Here is a 21543-nt window from a genome sequence, read left to right as displayed (position 1 = left end):
CTCCCCAGCTGGTCAACTCTTCAGTCCGTCCTCGGCCGACAACCCACAACCAGGCTGGCTGCTGCTTCGCGTGCTTCTTCACTAAGCAGTTTGAGACGGTGGCTACGCCAGTTCCCTATCCAGTCCAGTGCTTACCCAAGGCTAATGAGCACGTTCACCCCGAAGCTACCCTCAATTCAAACTTCCCACTGGACTCAGGTGTTGGATAGCCAGGGGGCTACCAATATCTCAAGATCTAGCAGAGGACCTAATACACGGTAGCCATTAACAAATATGTGTAGAATGCTGAATGTATAATTCTAATGGGTAGGGAGCACTGTGAACCCCATTTTACAGATGAGGAAAATTTGGCTCTGCGATTTTGCCCGAAGTAAGAGTTGGTCAAGAGCTTGATCTAGAAGCTGGACCTTATGGTTCATTTTCTTACCACTGTGCCTTTACTGCCTTGTTAAAAAGCCTATACCACATGAATGTTCTGAAAGCCAACAATCAAAAACATGTATTACAGATATTTTCCCCATTAAGGAAATGCATTTTACAAAAAAGCCGCAGGTATCCAGAAAGGTCTACTGGACACAAGGAACAGTGATTACAAGATGACCGCTCATAAATTCACTTCAAAGTGACAAGCCTAATATTAAAGCTACCCATTCTGACAGAAATCATTTCGTAAGTGCCAGAAGCTAGAAAACAGGGCTATAAAAGGCTTGCTAAATTCATTAATAAGGCAGTCGGCAGTTATCTGATTTCACAGCAACACCTGCATATTTATCTACTCATTACCAATTGGATGATGAAATTTTTCAAGCACATTTCAAAAATCTGCCAACTTCAAGTGTAAAAAAATAAACTTTGTGGTTAATTTTTCCCTTAACAAAGTACAGCTGTTGAGAATAATTGTTCAAGATCTTACCCTGTAATGTCAACTGCAGCAGAACAAAGAGTATTTAATTAGCAAATCTATCCAGTAATTCAACACCTATTATATAAAATGCCTTCGTGATTTTATTCAGGATAATTTGCTAAGAGGGTTATTACTGACATTCAGATGGAATTTAAAATTCCTACGCAAGTCGAGTCATAATAGCAGTAATGATCTCCCCAATCAGGAGATTCGGTGTCACACAAGGCTCTCTTGCAATGCAGCAGCCGATTTCCTGACTTCTTAATTCCTGGGCTCAGCTCAGTGAGAGCCCTTCATGCCGATATTTCAGTCAGCAATACATCTTTAATGGGACTCTATTAAAATAACTAGAACAAAAATGACTTTTTTTTGGTTAAAAAGAATGACAGCACTGCCATCACATCAATCACGGCAGGCTTTGCAGAACAGTACCGTTCAGGGGGAAAGAGGAGGGGGAAACAGGAAAGGAGCAGGGATGGGGGTGGGGAGAGCAGTAATTAAAGTAATACGAAAGGGTGTTTTAACCCCAACCTGAGCCTCTGAAGGCTGGCGAAGGGGGGGTGGGGACTGAAAAAGAAATGGAACTCTATTTCAAAAAAGGGTTTCCTAAGGAAAACGATTTGTTCAGAAATACACCCACGATGTGGTTTACTAAGCAGAAAGAGCAGGTTTCTTAAGCCAGGGCTGAAAACCGCAGTGACCGAAGAAAAAGTACAACCGAGGTGTATGTTTACAAGGTTCTCCTAACAAGACCAGGAGAAAGGTGGGGTCTTGATTTTTTGGTAAGACAAGATGCTGGTGTCTTGCAATGCATTCAAAGGTTGTAAAATGTTTTTAGGAGCAATTACAGACTAAAACAGTGTTTATTAATACTAAATGAAAGAAATCACCAACTTTCCAGTTAAAAAAAGTTACAAGTGCCTACCTACTCCAAAAGCATATGTCTATTATAGTGGTAGCTACTATCAAGAAACCCACTTCGGTACCTGAGGCAGCTATTAAAAAACAACAGAAATCCTACTGGTTAACAAAATGTTGGGTAAGGTCAAATCTAAATCATGTATGAACAGAACAACTGAAATCTCAATGTCTTTAGGGTTCTTCTGTTACTGGTAACAAAATTAGAAATAAACTGGAAAGGTTTTTTATTTTTATGTTTCTTGGAAAGCTTTTTTTAAATAATACATTAGCATAATAGGGGGAGCAAAGGAATGGTCTTTGAAGGATAGGGAAGAGAAAAGAGAACGATAAATATTGTGATATCTGGTAATCCAACCATTCTCTTAAGCTTTTCCTCTTCCCAGTTTTAGCAGCTGCCCAGGACTCAGTGTTACTCACTTCTCCCACTTGGCGAACATTTATTTTGTGCTCATTATATTTGATTGCCTCTTTCTTATTTTTCTGTTCCCTGTTTTTCTGAGATGTGTGTTTTCTCTATAAGATGCTCAAGGAGCAGAGCTGTGGATTTAATAAGCACCCTACTTTTGGTCTCCACCACTTAACACTCCTGTGACGTGGGGTTCCTTACTGCCCTTAAACCTTAGTTTTACCTTCTTTAAAATTGGGATAATACTACCACCTAGTTCCCTGAGCTATGTGAGAAATCAAAAAAACTTTATGCTGAAAACATGTTTTGCAAAGATAAAACACTATACCAATGTGAGTTTAAAAAACAGTCAGGGGTCTGAAATCTGAGTACTGCCAATTACTAGCTAAGTGATTTGCGCACAAGCTTTTTACCCTCTCTAGGTCTTAGCATCCTCATTTACAAAATGAAGAGGCTGGGATTCCTCCCAGATCTAAAAATCTAAGACTCTAAGTTCAACATGTAGAACTTGGATTGTTTTATCTTTCAACCACATTAATTTCTTGACTATTAGGAAAAGGAGGCACTAATATGTCCAACACAGATAATTAGCACTACAAGAATATGTTTCCAGCAAAAAAAAAAAGAGAGAGAGAGAGAGAGAACTATTTCCGCATTCTAGGTTGCTTTTGAAGGGTATGTAGTTGCAAAAACTAGAAATATGTAAGCTCTCACACAAGGCATCTGCATACATCTTTATGCACTTAATATAAGTGGGTAAGTGTACTTACAGTACATTAAAATACCCAACACCTTCTGTTGAAATCCACAACCCCCCTCCTGCCCAGAAAAATATATACACATTTACACACATACGAGGTTTGCCCAGAAGATATCCAGCCATGTAACATGAAAAACAGAGACACTTGTTGACGAACATACAAGATACAAGAAACATTGTACATAGGACAATGACGCCTCAGTCCCCTTCAAAGTAGGCACCTTGGGACCTCACACAGTTCTCCCAATAGCCATCAGCTGCCCTGTCGTATTTTCCTGAACCTCACTGACCATCTGAAATCTTTCCCCTTTTGAGAGGTGATTTTATTTTTGGGAAAAGCCAGAAGTCACAGAGGACCAAATCTGAGCTGTAGCAGGGCTGAGACTCCTGGATGATTTGATGCTTGGCCAAAAGACTCTGCACGAAATGTAATATATGAGCAAGCATGTTGTTATGATGAAGCTGCCAATCACCGGTTGCCCAGAGATGCAGCCTTCTGAATCATCGGAATAGTTTCCACAGAGGGATGTTCAAGCTTAACACAAAATTTGATGCAGATTCGTTGCTCTACTTGCTCAGCCATTGTGAATGCCACACCTACACAGTACATATGCTCACTCAACAGCATCTATTGCCCCCACCGACTAGTACAGTGAAGTTGTCATTGTTCACACATGTGCATTCCAGTCCACTCTTCTTGGCAGCCAGGTTACATCGACGTCACACAAACCATTCTTGTTATATTAACAATGGCTGGACTGTTTCCAGACAGACCTCGTATATATCCGGGTTTTTCAACGTCAACACTATTGACACTTTAGGTTCCATTATTTTTTGTCATGAGGGGCTGTTCCTGGCCTCTGCCCACGAGATGTCAGCAGCGCACGTGTGTGTGTGTGTGTGTACAGGTGAGCGCACAGGCATACACGCTCTCCAGTTGTGACAACCACAGTTGTCTTCAGATATTGCCACCTGTTTCGTGGCGGGGAAATTGCCCCTGATTGAGAATCAGTGATGTTACACTGATGACTCAACATTTTCTCTTTCCAGGCCCATACCTAATTCTGTCCCATAAGCACTCATTCTAAACTCCATCTATCACCTCCAAAACCACAACCAGCTCCAAACATGACAAATGGCCCTCCAAGAGCCTTCAACTAAAACAAAGGAATGATTTCCATTTTGACCCAATGAGCTAACAAGTCTCACTGTGGCTTTCCAGTGTGACACGCCCCGCCAACTGGCTGTCCCTCCTTGGGCCCTCACCTACTGCCTGTCTCTAGCATCACTACCTCACAAGCCATTCTTATCACTTCCCTAGTGTCCTTTCTAAAATGTATTCTTTGAAATGGAATTCAACCCTCTTAGCTTCACCCAAAATGTCGTTGAGGCCCATCTCACCGTCTAATGCTTCCCACATGCATCCTTCAATCCAGCCTTCCTGAAATATTTTGAGTTCGTTGGACAAGCCATGCTCTGTTAGTGCTCCTGTATTTTTCACATGCTGTTTCCCCACAGTAGTTAGAAGTGTGGGTTCAGAAGTTAGGCTGTGTGATGGCTAATTTTACCTGTCACCTTGGCTGGGCAATGATACCCAGATATGTGGTCAAACACCAGTCTACATGTTGTTGTGAAGGTACTTTTTTTTAAACATGAGATTGACACTTAAATCAGTACACTTTGAGCAAAAGAGATGACCCACCATAACATGGGTGGGCCTCATCCAATCAGTTGAAGGCCTTAAGAGAAAAAGACCAAGGTCCCCAAGGAAGAGGGAATTCTGCAGCAGACTGCCTTCAGGCTTGAACTGCAACATCACTCATGCCTCATGCGGGCCTCCAGACTGCCGACCTGCCCAGAAGATTTCAGACTCGCCAGTATCCACAATCACAGGAGGCAATTCTGTGAAATCTCGCCCTCTCCCCACAACCCTCTCCCCTCGCCCTCACTCACTCACACACACACCCTATTGGTTCTGTTTCTATGGAGATCCCAAACTACTACAGGCTGCCTGAGTTCAAAGCCTAAGAGTACTGCTTATACACTGCATGACCTCAGGCACACAATACAATCGCTAAGCCTCTGATTCCTTGACTGTAAAATGGAGATAACAGCTGCAGCTTCCTTACAATAGGGCTACTGTGAGCAGTAAATGCAACCACATATGTAAATAGTTCTGTACAGTTTCTGGTACCTAAGTGCTCAGTAAATGTCAGGTATTATTATTACCTAACATTTACTTATTCCACAAGGAACTTCACACTGTCAGAAAAAGCATCTCTGGCCTCCCTGACCCAATGATATTAACAAGTGTGTTAGTCCGACGTAGCCCCCAAAGGACTCTGTAATACCGCAGCACACCACTCTATTATGAAAGGTAAGATTAAGAGACTACAGGCAAATGATAACAGAGATCACATCTTAGCCATTAAACCTAACATATAATAGTAATTCAGTAGCCTGACACATAATGGTAATTCAATAAATATTTATTTCTTAGGCTTTAGTGAAAGCAGGCAAACCCCAAGTGGTACAGCTTGAGAAGAGCAAAGCCACAGATTGATAAGTGCATCTCCACAACAACAGGACCCTAAAGCTGGTTACAGAAAGTGGCAATTAAACCCACACACTGTACGCATTTAAATGCTAGTTCTTCCCATGCAAGAACTAGAGTGAATCAGTTCTAATCCCCCCTTCAAACACAACCCATGTTAAACAAATATTCACTCAAGAGAAATGAATTTCTACCCCAATGATAAAGGCCCGTTAATTATAAACTTGACTAAAAGTGTACCTCTCCCATACAACTCTTGTTTCCAGATAAACTGATTTTGTTTTAAATCCTGAATTTACAACCTAGACCTTCTGGTAGCTCATGTGTAAAGAATATAAAACACGTTGAATAAACAAAGCTTTCTGAAAGGTTTCTCCTCCCCAACAGACACATTTAATCATATTTATGAGTCTCTCTCAATTACTGCCCCACAATTTGACAGGGCTCTAATTTTGATCTAAAAACTGAAAATACCATAAAGCATGGCTCTGAATATGTGAAAGGAAAAGTGAACTTCTTTGTTTTCTAATTTCTTGCCCTGAAATACTTACTCAGCTTGTGGATTTTTTAGAATCCACTTTACATTTTTACTTTGAAAAAACTGTTTTCACCTTTAAAGAAACCTTCCTTGCACAACATTCTTATCCTCTATTCCTCCTCTACTCCAACCTCTGGTTTAGAAACTTGCGTCCTGTACGTCTCACTTGAACTTACACGTGTTATTGCCGTACTGGGATTAGGCCTGATACAGGGCCCAAAGAGCTTGTAGAGCTGACTTTAAAGCGCATCTGAGCCATATCTACTCACCACCACAAGAGTTCAAGTACGAGCCTACACTCTTAAATATTAAATTCCCAGAAGAAGGAAAAAACCCCTAAGACACCAAGAGGAAAACTAGAGCAAGAGATATTAACCTAAGGTCAAGAAATCTGAAAATCCCTGCAACTCTAAGGAAAAATGTGAATGCGTGCCTGTGTGTATTTTCCTAGGACGAGGGTTCATGTATTCACCAAATTTGAAATTCTGATGTGTTCCAATATAAGTACCATTGCAGATGCTCCAATTAGCAATAAAAATAGCACTTTAGGAATTCCTAGAATTCGCGTAATGTCCATGACAGTAGGAACACCGCTGCCCAAAAGTCTTTGCCTCTTGCTTTAGAGCTGGTGTTTTTTGGCCCCTGCAGTATATTTTCCCTCACAGAAAAACACGTATGTGTCAAAAAGCTGAGAGATTTGGTTCCCTGATTGACCCCTAGAATAATTCTTCTGGGGGACTAATTAAGACACGGCCAAATTATGTCCACACTTTGGTGAACATCGGCGCTCACGCAAGTTTCACACAACCTGATTAAAATTGACTCAAAGTGTCTTACTTCAGTAATCACTTAGACAGAATGAATTTTACATTAGTGGGATCAAGCATATACCAGGCCTCAGTGGAAATGAAAAGGGCTTATAGTAATAGGATTTATAAATCCACCCATTAGGTTAATGGCTAAATGATTTACATGTAACATTCTCCCCCACTCCGCCTTCCTTCACCCTTTAACTCAGTAAAAACTATGCTTGGCATTTTCTACTGCAGTGCCATACTCAAAGGAAATAGCCTTTCTATTTTGGGACATTCTAATTTCTAATAATGGCTTGGGTAGCTACCATTAACTCTTTCAAAGCACAAATAATTGACTAATAAAATTAAATAGTCTATAAGGCCTGAAAGTGCTTAATTGATCATAATTGTCTATTTGAGAAGAAGGCGTCAGGCTGGCTATGTTCAGATAATGAAGTTGGGCAATTCTGAAGCGCTGCAATCAAGATAATACAGCTAAAAAGGACATTAGCATTTTCTGGAATCGGCAACATTTTCTTTATAACTGAGGTCATGGGAAAAATCTGACTAGAAAACTTTGAGCTCTCAGTCCCCACAAATGACAGATTTAACTGGTTGCCACTTGTCATTGCTAAGCACCTGGCCTGACGCTCAACCCTGGAAGAGCACCTCGCTGCGGATCTAAAGGACAATTTGAAGTTGGAGAATGAGCAAAGCATTGCTGTCACCATTTTGATGCGAGTGTTTTTGATTTCTGGAAAGCTCCTTTTTAGGACTGGTGTGTGATAAGACAGCCATGGTGCTGTTCATCATTACTCTCTGCTTTGAGGAAAGTCAGGGGAGAGAGAACTATTTAAGCCCAACACCTCAGGGGCAACTCCCTCGCTCAGCACCAGAGCTATATACTAAATTCTGTTCTACAATGACCACACTGTCTTCATGCCCTCCTATAGCAACTCTATTTCTTACAAAACGGTGTCCCTTGCCCTCCCTTTTATTAGAAGTTCAGAAAACAGATTCTGTGAGCTAGCTATGTATGATTAAAATAGAGAGCGTCTGCACCCTGACTAGTGTGACTCTGTTGGTTGGGCATCGTCCCATGAAGCGAAAGGTCATGTGCCCAGTCAGGGCACATGCCTAGGTTGCGGGTTTGGTCCCCAGGTGGGACATGTTCGAGAGGCAACCCATCAGTGTTTTTCTCTTATATCAATGTTTCTCTCCTTCTCTTTCTCCTTCCTTTCCCCTCTAAAAATAAATAAATGTCTTTTTGAAAAATAGAGAGGGTTCCCAATTCAAAGAGAAATCTTCAGAAAGATGGTCTCATTTTAGGGAAATGTAATTTTGCTCACCTGTTCAGAGATACATGTGTTGTAGACGCATATTCAGGCATGCCTCTAGACTGCCTCTTTATGTTTAAGGATCAACCAAATAATGTATTCCAATTTATCAATCACATTTTCTCCTGTCCCATCATCTTTTGGGAAGAATCCAGAGAAATTTCAAAAGAAACAGATAAATGCCAAGTTGAGAAAAGACACTTAGGATGCAGGTATAGAATACAGAGAAGACAAAATAGCAATATATAAGCTATGCAAGAGTTGGCTACTGCTGAAAAAAAATCCCCTTTACTTTTGAACTTCTATAGTCTTCATTTAGGCCCTCAAAAAGTTACCCATTCATTCACATGCTAACAAGTATTTTATTTTTTGTCCTCACCTGAAGACTTTTATTTTCATTGTTTTTAGACAGAGGAAGGGAGAGAAACAATGATTGGCCTCTTCCCACATGCACCTGGACGAGGGATGTTACGTGCCCCGATTAGGGATCAAACCCACAACCCTGGCACACACCCTGACTGGGAATTGAACCCACAACATTTTTCTGGTTTGGGATGATGCTCCAACCAGCTGAGACACACCAGCCAGGGCACGCACTAACAAGTGTTTACTGAACAGTTCTCATGTGCTAGGTGGAAGGGAACAGAACGATGAGTGACTCAGCCATAATCCCTTTCCTCTACAGTGTGTAGCATCTAATGGAGAAGCAAATATGCACTTGGAAAACACACACACACACACACACACACACACACACTAGAGGCACTTGGAACACACACACACACACTCTCTCTCTCTCTCTCTCTCTCGGCCCCTGAGGTGGCAGTTAGAAGAAAGCTCATGGAAGCAGACTGTATATAGGGGAAGGTGATCTTATATATAGGAAATGACAGGAAAAGGGCGGGGTGGGGAGGAAGAGTATAGATGATCCAAAGGACAGAGGGAAACTCTTAATGGTGATTAAAGAAAAATAAGTTAAAAATAAAAGGTTTTGCAATGAGAAGAAAATAAAAAGTATGGCTGAGATCAGAATGCTCAGGAAGGTGGAGTGAAGGCAGAGAGGCCTAATGTGAAGGGCCTCATAAACCACGTTAAGGACTTCAAACCGGGGAGTGACAATCCGGTTGACAGTTTAAAGATGTGTCTCTGGTTATAAAACATGTAGAGTATAGATGTGGCGGAGGCAGCATCCAGGGAGAAGTGATGAGACTTGAACAGCCTCACAGTCACTGCCCTGGAGACAGAGAATCATAGGTATTTAGGAAGTGGAATCTACAGGACTTGGTGACTGGCTGAATTTGGGGCACGAACAAGGTGAGGCCCATATCCCTGACTTCACAACTGGATAGATAGGTAGACAGTGGTGTCACTCAACTGAGACAGGGAATCCAGGAAGGGGAACGGGTTGGGGAGCAGAAGCAGCTGGGCAGTTTGGGAATTGATGAGTATGTTATGTCTATAGACACCTAAATGGAGTGTCTTAACGGACACAGGGAGGCAGGCGGAAGCTAAGATGCTCAATGCAGGGGACATGGAAGCTTTGGGTACAGGAATTCCAATGGTCAGCAGAGACACAATATACAACTAAATCCAAGCAATGGCAGCGTTCAAACAATAACAGAATCCATTGAAACAGATGGCGCAGCTCACGAAGGGGCAGCAGGAGAACAGGAGATGAGGCAAGCCTGCGCTCAAAACACAGTAACGGTGCTCCCCGGGTGTCCGGACCCCTCATTCCTCCTCCAACACTTTCCTTTCCCTGTCAGCTATCAGGTTTCCATTCTTTTTGTCACAATTGGCAGGTGTCGTACAAACCAGTGACCACTGACAAATTTGATTGCACGCTGCCACAGTCAGACAGCCAGGCACCACACACTGACCTTTAAGGAGAACGATCCCAACAGGTGGCTAGCGCCTAATACAAATAATTGTATTAAGCCCCCGAACAAGGTCAAAAAGGGGGAGCACCTTGCTTTTTCATGAGCAACCAAAACAGCTACAGGCCACAGCTCAACAAACAGCAAGTAAAACCTCTGCAGTGGCTCCCCTCCTTGAGGCAGTGATGGGCTCAACAGGAAGACTAAACATCAATCAAGTCACTTCACAAGTAAAGAGCCTCCTATAGCTCCAACCGTCATTTTCCTGCCTCTCTCCTGCATTCGGGAGGGAGGAAGGCATTCCTTTTTTACGGCAAGTTTGGTGCCATTTATAAGCAGCTCCACTTTATACTCATCCAATAGAAGAAAAGTTAACAATGGGGAGAGGGGTCCCCTCGATTTTCAAAGACTATTCTTCACACTCTTCAAAAGCAACTACCTAAGTCATAGGTGATTCAATTAACTGCCTTTGTCACTAATTCGCTTTGATAACATCAAATGTCTCACAGTTCTCACGGACCTTTGCCCTCAGAGCAAGCCACTGTTTTGACAGAACAGGCAGCTGTAGCTCAGGGGGTGGGAGGAGCCTGCTCAACCTCATGAAAGACAAAGGCCTCATCAGGGCTCCGAAATTCCACTGGGTGCTAAGAAGCCAGGAGTCCTGCTACCTGCAGTAGGCCCACAGGTGCTGGGCCTTTCTCCCTGACCTTCACAAACAAAAAAAGATCCTTCTTTCCCCTGCAGGCAACCTCCTCTGCTCCCACCGTCTCAAACCTCGTGACTGCGAATGGCAGGGCTGGGAGGAGCCACACACCACTGGCATGTCGGTACCCAGACAAGAATCCAAGCAGTAGATCAGATTCCTGTCAGCTGCAAAAGAGCCCGCACTTCAGCTGCTTCTCATTCTTTATTTTTAAATGGCAGGATAGGCTCAAGGGCATGGTAGCCTGTCACACAAGAGACTAAAGAGTAAAAAAGAAAAAAAAACTCTACAGAGTGCGCAGACTCACACAAGACTGACAACTGAACAAGCACTATAGTACTGTACAAATCAGTTGAGTGTGTTTCTCTTAGGGACATGGTGGGGGCAGGGAACTGATTATGGAACAAAAATGAATCAAACTAACTACAAATCAGTTCTTAGTCAATGGGGCTAACAGATTAATCCTCCTGCTACTGATCTGGAAAAGACTTATTTTCAGAACTCTGAACCCAGGGCATGAAAATATTGGGATGTGCTACCAATGACAAAGCTACCTGCCCGATCAGTCCCCCAAAACAAAAGAGGAATAAAATTAAATATAAGTCAATAAAATGTAAAGAGTATGGTTACAAAGAACTTACCTCTGCAGAATACAAAATGTGCTTCCTTTTTTCCCTATACCACCGCCAGATCATTCTCGACTAATTCTTAGAAGCTGAAGACCAACTTGGATTTTGATGTATAAACTGCTTTTGACGATATTTCATTTTAAACAGATAAACACTTTAAAAAAATGCAAGCTGAAGACACCCTTTTGAGAAACTAAGAAAACAGATGTGGAAGCCATTTGTTTAGATGAAGAGGAATTTTCGCTTTTATAGGAATACAATGATTCATGAAGAGGAAAAAAGTCTGTCATCAAGTTTACTTCAATAGATACTCTTGGGTTTGAGGCAGCTTTCTAAATATGGCCACTGCTTTTCTTCACATCCCATCTCTCCTGAAATATCTCAAAACTACCACTAAACAAACATTACTTTTATTGTCTTTGTTCTTTTACATTTTCTGCTTAGTTAATATATTGTGCAGGAGGAAAAAAACACAACTCTGGTACAACAGCATTACACACTTGCTTTTATTGCTTCGGAAGCTGGACAAAATACCTTCTGCTTTAGTGATTTATCAAAAACAAGCCATCGTGAGAGTATTAAAACATTAAGAATACAAGAAACCCTGACGGTAAGTTCAGAAATAACAGCTCTCCTAGATCCCAAAGGAGATGGAATAAAAGAACAGTGAAGTTTTTCCAAGAACTTCTAACAAAGAGGAAAAATCTCCTTTTTTGGTTTGTCTTTTTAATGGAGATAACCACGGAGAACTAAAACAGGGAAAGAAGAAGGCGGGGGCATTGGGTTCAACCTGGGGAAATGCTTAGAAGGTCTCTCCTCCCATCCCGTGCCCCATGCTCATCCGCTTCCATCCTCCCCTCCTCGCCTGTCAGCTGCTGCCCCATCAGAGGCTCGGCCTACAGGCTATTCTCTGGGTTAGGAGGAGGCACAAGATCTGCTGGGATAAGGCACTTACCTTCCAAGCTCCTTGGCCTTCTCAACAAAAGAAGGCAAAATGGCCACTTTTTCCTCAATTTCTTTGTTTATAAACAAACAAAAAGCCCCTCACAATTCCCTATCCCTTAAGGTTTTGCTATGATCCCTATATTAAGAATCACAGAAAAAAAAATCTCTTTTCTGCATCTGCCAATATTTTGCCACATTACTTGCTATAGTTTATATTTCAAAAATGATGCTTCAACCTATCCCAAATATAACAATGTAATTTTGAAGATGCATTTTCCCACTATGAGTTATGGCTCAGTCTCTGAACCTCATTAGTGGCCTATAAAATTCTGTTTTCATGTATGCAGGCATTTTTCTGGGTAAAAAATCCAAAGCTTTCACCCAATTCTCAAAAGGGTCATGGCCCCCCAAAAAGACTGGCCTTCCCCCAAAACTTGTAGTGATTTCTTAGTTACGTCAAACCAATCCTGTAATAGTATAGGGAATTGCCTGGTGTTATTTCATACCCACAGCTGCTTGTGATTTATCCAAGAGATCGCCCAAGAGGAGCGACTGCTCTTGCTGGCACCAACGCCACATATAAATCCATTGCCAACCATCCTAAAAATGGGTGTCAACCATCAGTCACAAGATGAGAAGAAGAAAAAAGGATGAACCTTAACAAATCTGTGACTATTATTATTATCATTACAGGGACAACATGTCATTTGAATTAGGAGAGGCTAAAGGCTGGTTAGTTTGCTGTCTGTCTGTAAAGACATCATAACTTCTATAGCTGGTTTATACAGTGCATACTGAGCTTCTACTATGTGAAAAATATTCTCACAGGTGGCGGGGTGAGCCAAGGGAATGACATGATCTGTTTTTTGTTCGTTGTTTGTTTGGTTTTTTTTTTTTAGTCTGCAAGAAGGAGCACAGAGAATGGGTTGTGGGAAGCGAGGGGCAGAAGCAGTAGTCCAGAGGAGAGATGCCGTGGGCATAGCATAAGATGGTAGCAGGAGAGCTGAATGGGAAGTAGAATCAGGACATGCTAAAGTCTAAGATGCAGGAAATAAAATGAAAACCAAAGCTAAATCTTTGACTTTTGGTGTGAGTGATGGGTAGATGGTGATGGCTCTTTTAAATTCACGATGAGATGCCAAAAATATGTTTACGAAATTACTAGCAATAAAGCCAATTTTTTTTTTAAATCTACAAAATTAACCATCTTGTACCAATGCGAATGAATCTCAGTGGTGGACCTTTGCGATTTACCTGATCCTTCCTAATATTGGACCATACACTTTATCAAACACATGATCCTTGTGCAAGTAAAGAAAGAGTTCTGCTCTCTCATTACCTCCGGCCCCTATACCAGTACTTAAAATTCCTCTTCTCACCTTTATTTCTACCTCTACACCCAACCCTCTTGAATACAACCAACAATCTAACGTCATGTGTCTCTCAGACGACCAAACACTTCATGGTCAAGGTTTCCTAACTATATCCTTTCCTATCTCACACTCCACCAGAGTGACCCTGCACAAAGCCCTAATGCAACAAGCATTTACAATGGGCTCAGCACTGACGCAACTACAAAAGGAGTTTTACTGCTCTTAAGGAACTTAAGAGGCAAATGGGATCACTTCCAACTTAGCAGTTTTCACAGTATGACAACGAAAGGCAAAGGACTCAAGAATTGTCTTAAAGGAATATAAAAACAAAGTGACGGCACCAATCACACCACATCTCACACCAATGGCCTGACCTACTGAAGCCTGCTCTCTGGAGACATGTCTAAGTCCTTAGATGAGTCCAAAAAGAGAAGGAACATGGCTCTGCTTCTTTGCAGGGACTAGTCCCATTAATATTAACAGGGAGGGAAGGCAGGGCTAATTAAAGAGGAATGGAACGAATGTGCTTGCCCTTACCTATTGCATTAAGAAGAACAAGAAGCCATGAGGTACAGGAGTCCAGGTCAAGTACAAATAGAAAGTCTGGAAACCTGGGATCCCATGAGCCAATATGCCCTTGAAGGCTTAGCTTTCTCATTTCTTTGTAGTTCGGATTGTCTTTCCTTTGATAGGAGAATCTCACCTCTTCCCTTCCCAGCATCTTTCCTCTTTCCCTTCCCACTGGTGCCTTCTTTCTGGTTCTAGAGTATCCACCTCTCCTAAATTAAGGATTACTTATTCACTTGACGAACACGTATTGATAGCCTGCACTGTTCAAGACGTGCTACTCAACTCTTGGAAGATAAATTAAATATAATCCATGCCCTTGAGACGCTTGCAATCTGGGTCCCAATTATTTCCAATCATCTCATTTTCTTCTTTCTCTTTCAGGGCTTTATCCCCCCACATCATGCTCAATAAAACCTATGCTGACTCTTAGCTTCATGTTCAGAACTTAAATTGTTCCTTCAACAGTCTGTAGCCTCTCCTTGCCAAAAGTAATGGTCACTGCTTAGATGAGATTCTTCCACAATCATCTGATCACTATCCTAATGAAATGAAAAGGCACATCACTGTTTTCCCCTCATCATCACTACCCTCCCTCCACCAGATCCGAATGATAAAGCGCATACATGACTATGACTCCAGATGTCGTCAAATTTCCCATGGCGGCGGGGAGGCGAGAGTGCCCCCAGTTCAGAATTACTAACCTACACCGATGATACCCTGTGCACATGCTTGAGAAGCGACTGATCTGTCATAAAGCATCCTGACTCCATAAATACGTCTATGGTCATCACGATTATTGAGAGCATAGAATTAGGTTATCCAAGATGGATTTTTCAAGTCCAGGCAAATTTACAAAGTCTCCAAATAGGCCAGATATCTTTCCTTTGCCCATCCACTTCCAGTCCCCACCCTGCTCTCTGGGAAGGAAGGCTGACCTAATGGGTTACCTCAAAAAGCTTCCATGTCTCCTAATTCACAGTTGAGTTTAGATAATCAGGAACAGTGCACAGATCAGGACGGAAGTAAGGGCAGGTTCCTAATGACCCTGGCTTCTTCCCTGATTGGTCACATAGAGGCTGGCTGGATCCATCCACCTGCGATCAGACGACCCTTTGCACGCACCTCCTTCTTTCTAAGTTAGTATCTGCTCCTCCTCTCACCCCTTTTTGCCTAAGAGGGTAACATCCCTACTCTAACTCATCTCTGAGTTCACACAGTTCTTTTGCAATTTTAATATACCCTGCCCACATTTTGGTAAATAATCCCTCTATCAAATCTTCCTATTAATCCCATTAATAATTCCTATTAATTCCTGCTGGGGCCCTGACTGACAGAGCAAATACATTCTAAAATTTATCTTAAATTTTAAAAACAAGCCGTTTCAAAATGCTCCACTTGAAGCTCCATTCTCCTGAAAACAGACACACAAGAAGCACTGCATCCTGAAAATCTAGGCTTTTAAGATTTGTGAGGAAGACATGCTATGAACTTCCTTTAGGGAACAAACCTGTATCTCTTTTACTGTGACATATTAACTAAAAATGCTCAAATTTAAACTTCCTTTAGCCTTACCTCAGCCCAAAGAGAAAGAAAAAGAACAGAACACTACCTCTGTCTTATGTAGTCTCAACAATTTTGGCAATCATTTTATGTTATGATTATATTAACTTACATTGTTAGTTTTCCATATACATATTTTAGGTCTCTTAATTACACTGTACATTAATGCTGAGGACCTGGACTATATCTTACATTTGTTTTCCTTGCCTTCATTCATGCCTTGCAATAGTCTGCAATAGTTCCTTTAAGAGAGAATATATTTGATAAATATTTGTTGACAGTTGGAAACAGTTATCAATAGAAACAGAACATAAGGAAGCATTAAAGCTAGCCCCAAGAGATAGGCTCACTTACTTTAGTATTTTCTTATTTGCCTTGCTTTATCAAGAGATTTTGTCTCCAGAAGAAAAAAAAATAAAAGCTTCACTGTAAGGTGAATGTAAAATTTTAGGAAAACAGCTGTATACCCATCAAGATTATTTTCCACAAGTAGCCAACATGAAATAGAATTTACAACAGAGACAGGAAGAAGAGTAGGTGGAGTTAGAATAGAAGGAAATGAGGAGGCGCAACAAGAATTAATTACTGGTAATTACACATGCTACAGCCTCTCTTCTTTCTCCACCCTCTATCTAATCAACAGAGGGAACAGATGTGGTCTGTGGTACTGGGGAGGGCGGGTGCTTAACAGCTGTTTGGAGAACATGCCATTAAAAAGCAGCCTTGTCCACAGAAACCCAAGAATTTTACCATTTGAAAGAAAAGAGGTAATGAATAATGACCACAGTCTTACTTTGAACTTCAGCTCATTCAGGCCAAGGATAACTTTTCCTCCTGATTTCTGATGAACTATGGCAGTAGCTTCGATATTTTCTGTTATGAGTACCTCAATATTTGAATCTATTTCATATACCTCATCCAAGTACTCCTGAAACCAGTACAAAGACCGAACTACTCCTTACTGAGTAAGTAGTCAATAAATATTAACTATGATATTGATGATTACCAAAAAAACTATTCAAATTCCTACTATAGGGAATACCAAATTAGGGTTGAAACAGTTTCAAATTTCTCAACTGTCTTTCTGGATGTTCTTCCATGGGATAAGAACTCTAAACAACATGGAAATCAGAACATCCCAGTTTACATCTTGAAAAATTTAAAGACTGTAGTATACTGTCATTGCATATAATCTTTCCTAAAAAATAAAAACACAAACTAAAGCCCATAAATAAATTTAAAATACAACACAACCACCCAGGGTTTAACAGGAAATGCAGTTACTGAAAAAATAGAAGTTTCAGCATCTTTTCAGTAAGAAGCTGTTTTTGCTTCCTCCCAAGTCTGATGCCTGCCAGCTGGGCAGGGATGCGGGGGAGGGTCACAGGCATTCTCACCCCATCTGGGACACCCCCTCAGCCCAAGGAATGGAGATAGGCGGCACAGGCCTGGCTTCAGGAACTACCAGGTGACTGCTATCTATGATCTGAACCTCTTGTGCTAGAATAGCAGGGGAGCTTTTTGACTTCGGAACCAATTAGGTTCCAAAAAGCTGTGAACAAGTCCATTTGTTCACAAATCCAAAGTGAAATTCAATACATGACTGATTATGCTACTGATTGATAGCAAGCACATTGACTGACTGTGCTCAAACATCAACTGTTGGAAGCTTTGAAAGTTCTTGAGTACCTTTAACAATTGCACGTTCTTCTTAGGTTATGGTATATAGGTGCATAGGCGCATAGAATATTTGAGAGCATGTATATATTCATGTGCACTTGGAGGATACTACGCTAATTTCCCATACCTAATCTTACTAAATTGAGCTTGCGTACCTTCACATTTACTTCTGTGTATTTTGGGGGCAACTTAAAAAATTTCATTCAGTTTCAGTATATGTCAATTGCATGAACTGTGATTCAATCCTGTTGGGGATAATTAGAGAAAGATGGAGCTAGGGTTGGGAAAAGAAAAGAAAGGTAAAAGCTAATGGCAGAACAGGAATAAAAATTTTTAGAATGAAACCATAGGAGAAATAAAAGGAGGTAAGTGCAAGCACACTTGGGACCCAAAAGTATACACTGATAATCGCATCTAGGAGTCAGCCGTGAGTGGGAGTCGGGGGTGGGGAGCCCCAGGGAGCTGGGCATCAATAGTTTCTGAGGCTGAAAATCAGAAAGGCAATGAACAGCTAAGATGGAAAACCAGCCGTGGGGGTGGAGAGGAAATGCCTTAAAGCATGCTTATTACCTGCAATGAAGCAAAATTTCTACTGAACAAGGGATAGTATTTGAAAATGAATAGTTAGTATCCCTTATTACTAAATAAAACAGTATAAATGAAAGGGCCATTTGTATTATATCCAGAAGACATATTTAACTGCATATAAATGTTGTTTATTCCTAAGAGCTTCCATAGATCCACTCTCAACTTTGGATCCGCTGTGACTAGTTTCCATGAGGACTAAAGTCCTCAGACTGAAATTCTACATCCATGACAATTTTCAGGAACCTATTCCTCCTGGTGAGTAAAGGACAATACCCTTCCTTTGCAATTCACCAGGATGAAGCTATTCTTTTTTTTTTTTTAAGATTTTATTTATTTATTTTTAGAGAGAGAGGAAGAGGGTAAGGGAGGAAGAAAGAGAGGGAAAGAAACATCAATGTATGATTGCCTCTCATGCACCCACCACTGGGGACCTGGCTTGCAACCCAGGCATGTGCCCTGACTGGGGATCGAACCAGCAACCCTTTGGTTTGCAGGCCAGCACTCAATCCACTGAGCCACACCAGCCAGGGCATATTCTTTTTGCTGTTCCCTGCAAACCCACCTTTTGATCCCTAGAAATAATTTTACCCGCAAAAGAGCACATAAGAAAGTTTAAATTAATCCTTCACCCTGAATTATGTTGCTTTTCTGCATCAGCAAAGACACATTACCATGCAAAATAATGAGGATTTTTTTGGGGTTTTTTTTTTGTCTGATAGAGAATATATTTGGGAGAGAAACGGGAGCTTCTGGCAAAAAAATAAAGGCTTCATTACTTCAGCTTTAAATGTAAATTAGGCACTCAGCAGCATGCAAGTTAGGACAATTTTCCTTACACAAGATAAGATGAATTATATTTTATTCCTTAGTTCTTAACAAGAATCACTTCCTTAGACATACCTAACCCTTAAACAAAGGCTGTTCTTTGTCACAGCTAGGGAAATGTTTTTATTACTGATGTTCTTTAAATATGTATGAATAAAAACCTCTTTTCTATACTCATGCTCATAACAAACTGCTACTGAGGCAAAGAATATGTATCTGAAATGAATATAGACATAAAAGGGGGAATATTTGCTTTACATGTGAACATTACACATCACCCCGACTAGTGGAAAGGCCTTTAAAAAAAACAGCTGTCTTTTGAGGTTCTAACATTGTCTGACTTTGCAAGAAAGTGATGGCTTTTAAAAGTGAAAAAGGCATTAAGTACACATCTGATCGCACAGAACCAGGCTAACATAACAACTACCAGTGTTTCATGGGGTTTTACTCTTGTTTTTAAAAGCTGATCACTTCTTTCATGTCCATACAATTTTCTCCATATATCTGGAACTCAGTGTATTCAAATGTCTCTTATTCTCTAAAACCTTGAACAAGACCTATCTGATCCTGGCCTTCCGCAAACAGGCCTCTTGACTATAACCAGCCACTCAGGAGACCATTCTTATTTATTCAGTCAAGGATCAAAGAAATGTTGGTCCTAGTTCATCTGAATACATTATAGGATACTGCAGCTTTAAACCTGAACTTCCCTAAATCACCCATGGCAAAAATATAGTTCTGGGATATCAGTCTGGATTTTTCCTTTAGTTAGTCCTGCACAACTTAGATATGTAAGTAAAACGAAGAAAGGGTAAATGGGATATGCTCAACATCTTAATGAATTAAGTTTTAACACCTAAGATCCTAACAGGTGATTTCAAAATTTAATATCAGCTTTACACTTGAGAGATTCTCCAATTGCCAAATGCCTTTCCAAGCTAAACTCTCTAATATTTAATCTGATGAATGTACCATTGACCTAAATTTTTGCATCATGGAATCTTAACTATATGAATCATCTTAAGATTATTGCTAGTCACTTTTCTTTATAGGATTGCCATGCATTTTCTAAGTAGTGCACAATCACATTCCGATTTTTCTGTTGTACTTCAGCACATACCCACAGAAGGCAGAGAAATTGGACGTTTTTGTTATTACATGAGTTTCTACTTCAAATGTCCACTGCTGCTTACCTGTAAGATCTGTTACTTAATTAAGTGCTAGGAAAATTAAAAGTTTATGTGTATTTTTTAAAAGGATACTTAAAAATACATATTTTACACCATATAAACAGGCTCAATAAATGTATTTAGAAACAAATCTTGCAGATAAATTTACAAACAATTGCAAAATTATTTGATAGCCTTCCCCCCAAACTAAGTTAGATTTTCCAGAACAGTGTTGTCCAATACTAATATGGCTAGTGGCTACCATGCCTATTGAACACTTAAAAGGTGTCTATTATGGCTAATTAAAATTTTATTTCAAGTAATTCAAATTGAGATTTAAGTAGCCATCTGTGGCTAATGGCTACTATACTATACAGTTCAGATCTAGAACACTGATATCTACAGGAGTAATGTGCATAAAGAACACTCTTATGCGCTTGCTTCCACAGCACATGTACTAAAATTGGAATGATACAGAGAAGATTAGCACGGTCCCTGTGGCAAGGATGACATGCAAATTTGTGAAGCGTTCCATATTTTTTTATACAAAATAGTCATAGGGATGTAAAGTACAGCATAGGAGATACAGATAATAATGTAGCAATAACTATGTATGGTGCCAGGTAGATACTTGGAATTGTTGGGGGGAATCACTTTGCAGACTGTGCAATTGTCTAATCACTACGCTATACACCTGAAACTTATAGAAATATTGAATGTCCACTGTAATCAAAATAAAATTTTTTAAAATAAAAACAATACAAAAATAGCAACAAAAAAAAAAGAAGCTGTTACTAATTGGAATATATTTTAAGAACGAATGGTATGGAGACTGAAAAAAGGTAGAACAGCATTGTATTTTTATTGACTAAAAAAATCAGTGAGAGGTTTTTGAAGGACAGTCCCACCCCAAAAAGCCAGATACTGAGTCTTAGCTTTGCTTTTCATCTCCAATGATCAATTTGGTGTTAAGAATCCTTATAAGTATAATCTAAAATTTCGTAAAAGAACTAAATTTGTCTGTAAAAGAAAGCACTGTGAGAGTTCAAAGGGGACAAACACATTTCCCTATTTTCTAGGCCAAAAACTTACAGTAAGACAGAATGGGTTGGCTAGAAAGCAGAAATGGTTACCAACATACATATACATTATACTTCTACCTGTGAAATTCATTAGAAAATTTAGGTGAAAGGGCTCTGTGAAAGCTACAAAGCACCACACACCTATATCATGATTGCTGCTACCACTACTGTTGTTGTTGTTACGGTTCTTGCCTTCAAGAGACTTGCAGACTGGTACCTACCAAGGCTTTGCTGGTTGCCCATAGGGTTTGGAGGACGTATAGATAGTGATATCACCTTGTTTGGATTACTGAAAACACAAGCACTGATGTGGACAAATGTGGCAGCC

At 40.5% G+C, this 21543-nt stretch overlaps 1 protein-coding gene and 1 non-coding gene across 2 annotated transcripts in view; one reads left to right on the top strand and one right to left on the bottom strand.

Annotated features, from left to right (window-relative positions):
* Positions 1-21543, bottom strand: part of POLA1 (DNA polymerase alpha 1, catalytic subunit) — a 278486-nt gene that overhangs the window by 173113 nt on the left and 83830 nt on the right. The window lies entirely within an intron of this gene.
* On the top strand, positions 20567-20674 carry LOC129077004 (U6 spliceosomal RNA). Its single transcript, XR_008529770.1, has one exon. It is a non-coding gene; the product is annotated as a U6 spliceosomal RNA (small nuclear RNA).

This window comes from Pteronotus mesoamericanus, unplaced genomic scaffold (genome assembly GCF_021234165.1).
Source record: "Pteronotus mesoamericanus isolate MK-2021 breed Mesoamerican mustached bat unplaced genomic scaffold, CSHL_Meso_final contig_65, whole genome shotgun sequence".
In the NCBI taxonomy this organism is placed as follows: domain Eukaryota; kingdom Metazoa; phylum Chordata; class Mammalia; order Chiroptera; family Mormoopidae; genus Pteronotus; species Pteronotus mesoamericanus.
Note: the sequence above shows the minus strand (reverse complement) of the source record. Positions and strands in the feature narration are given on the sequence as shown.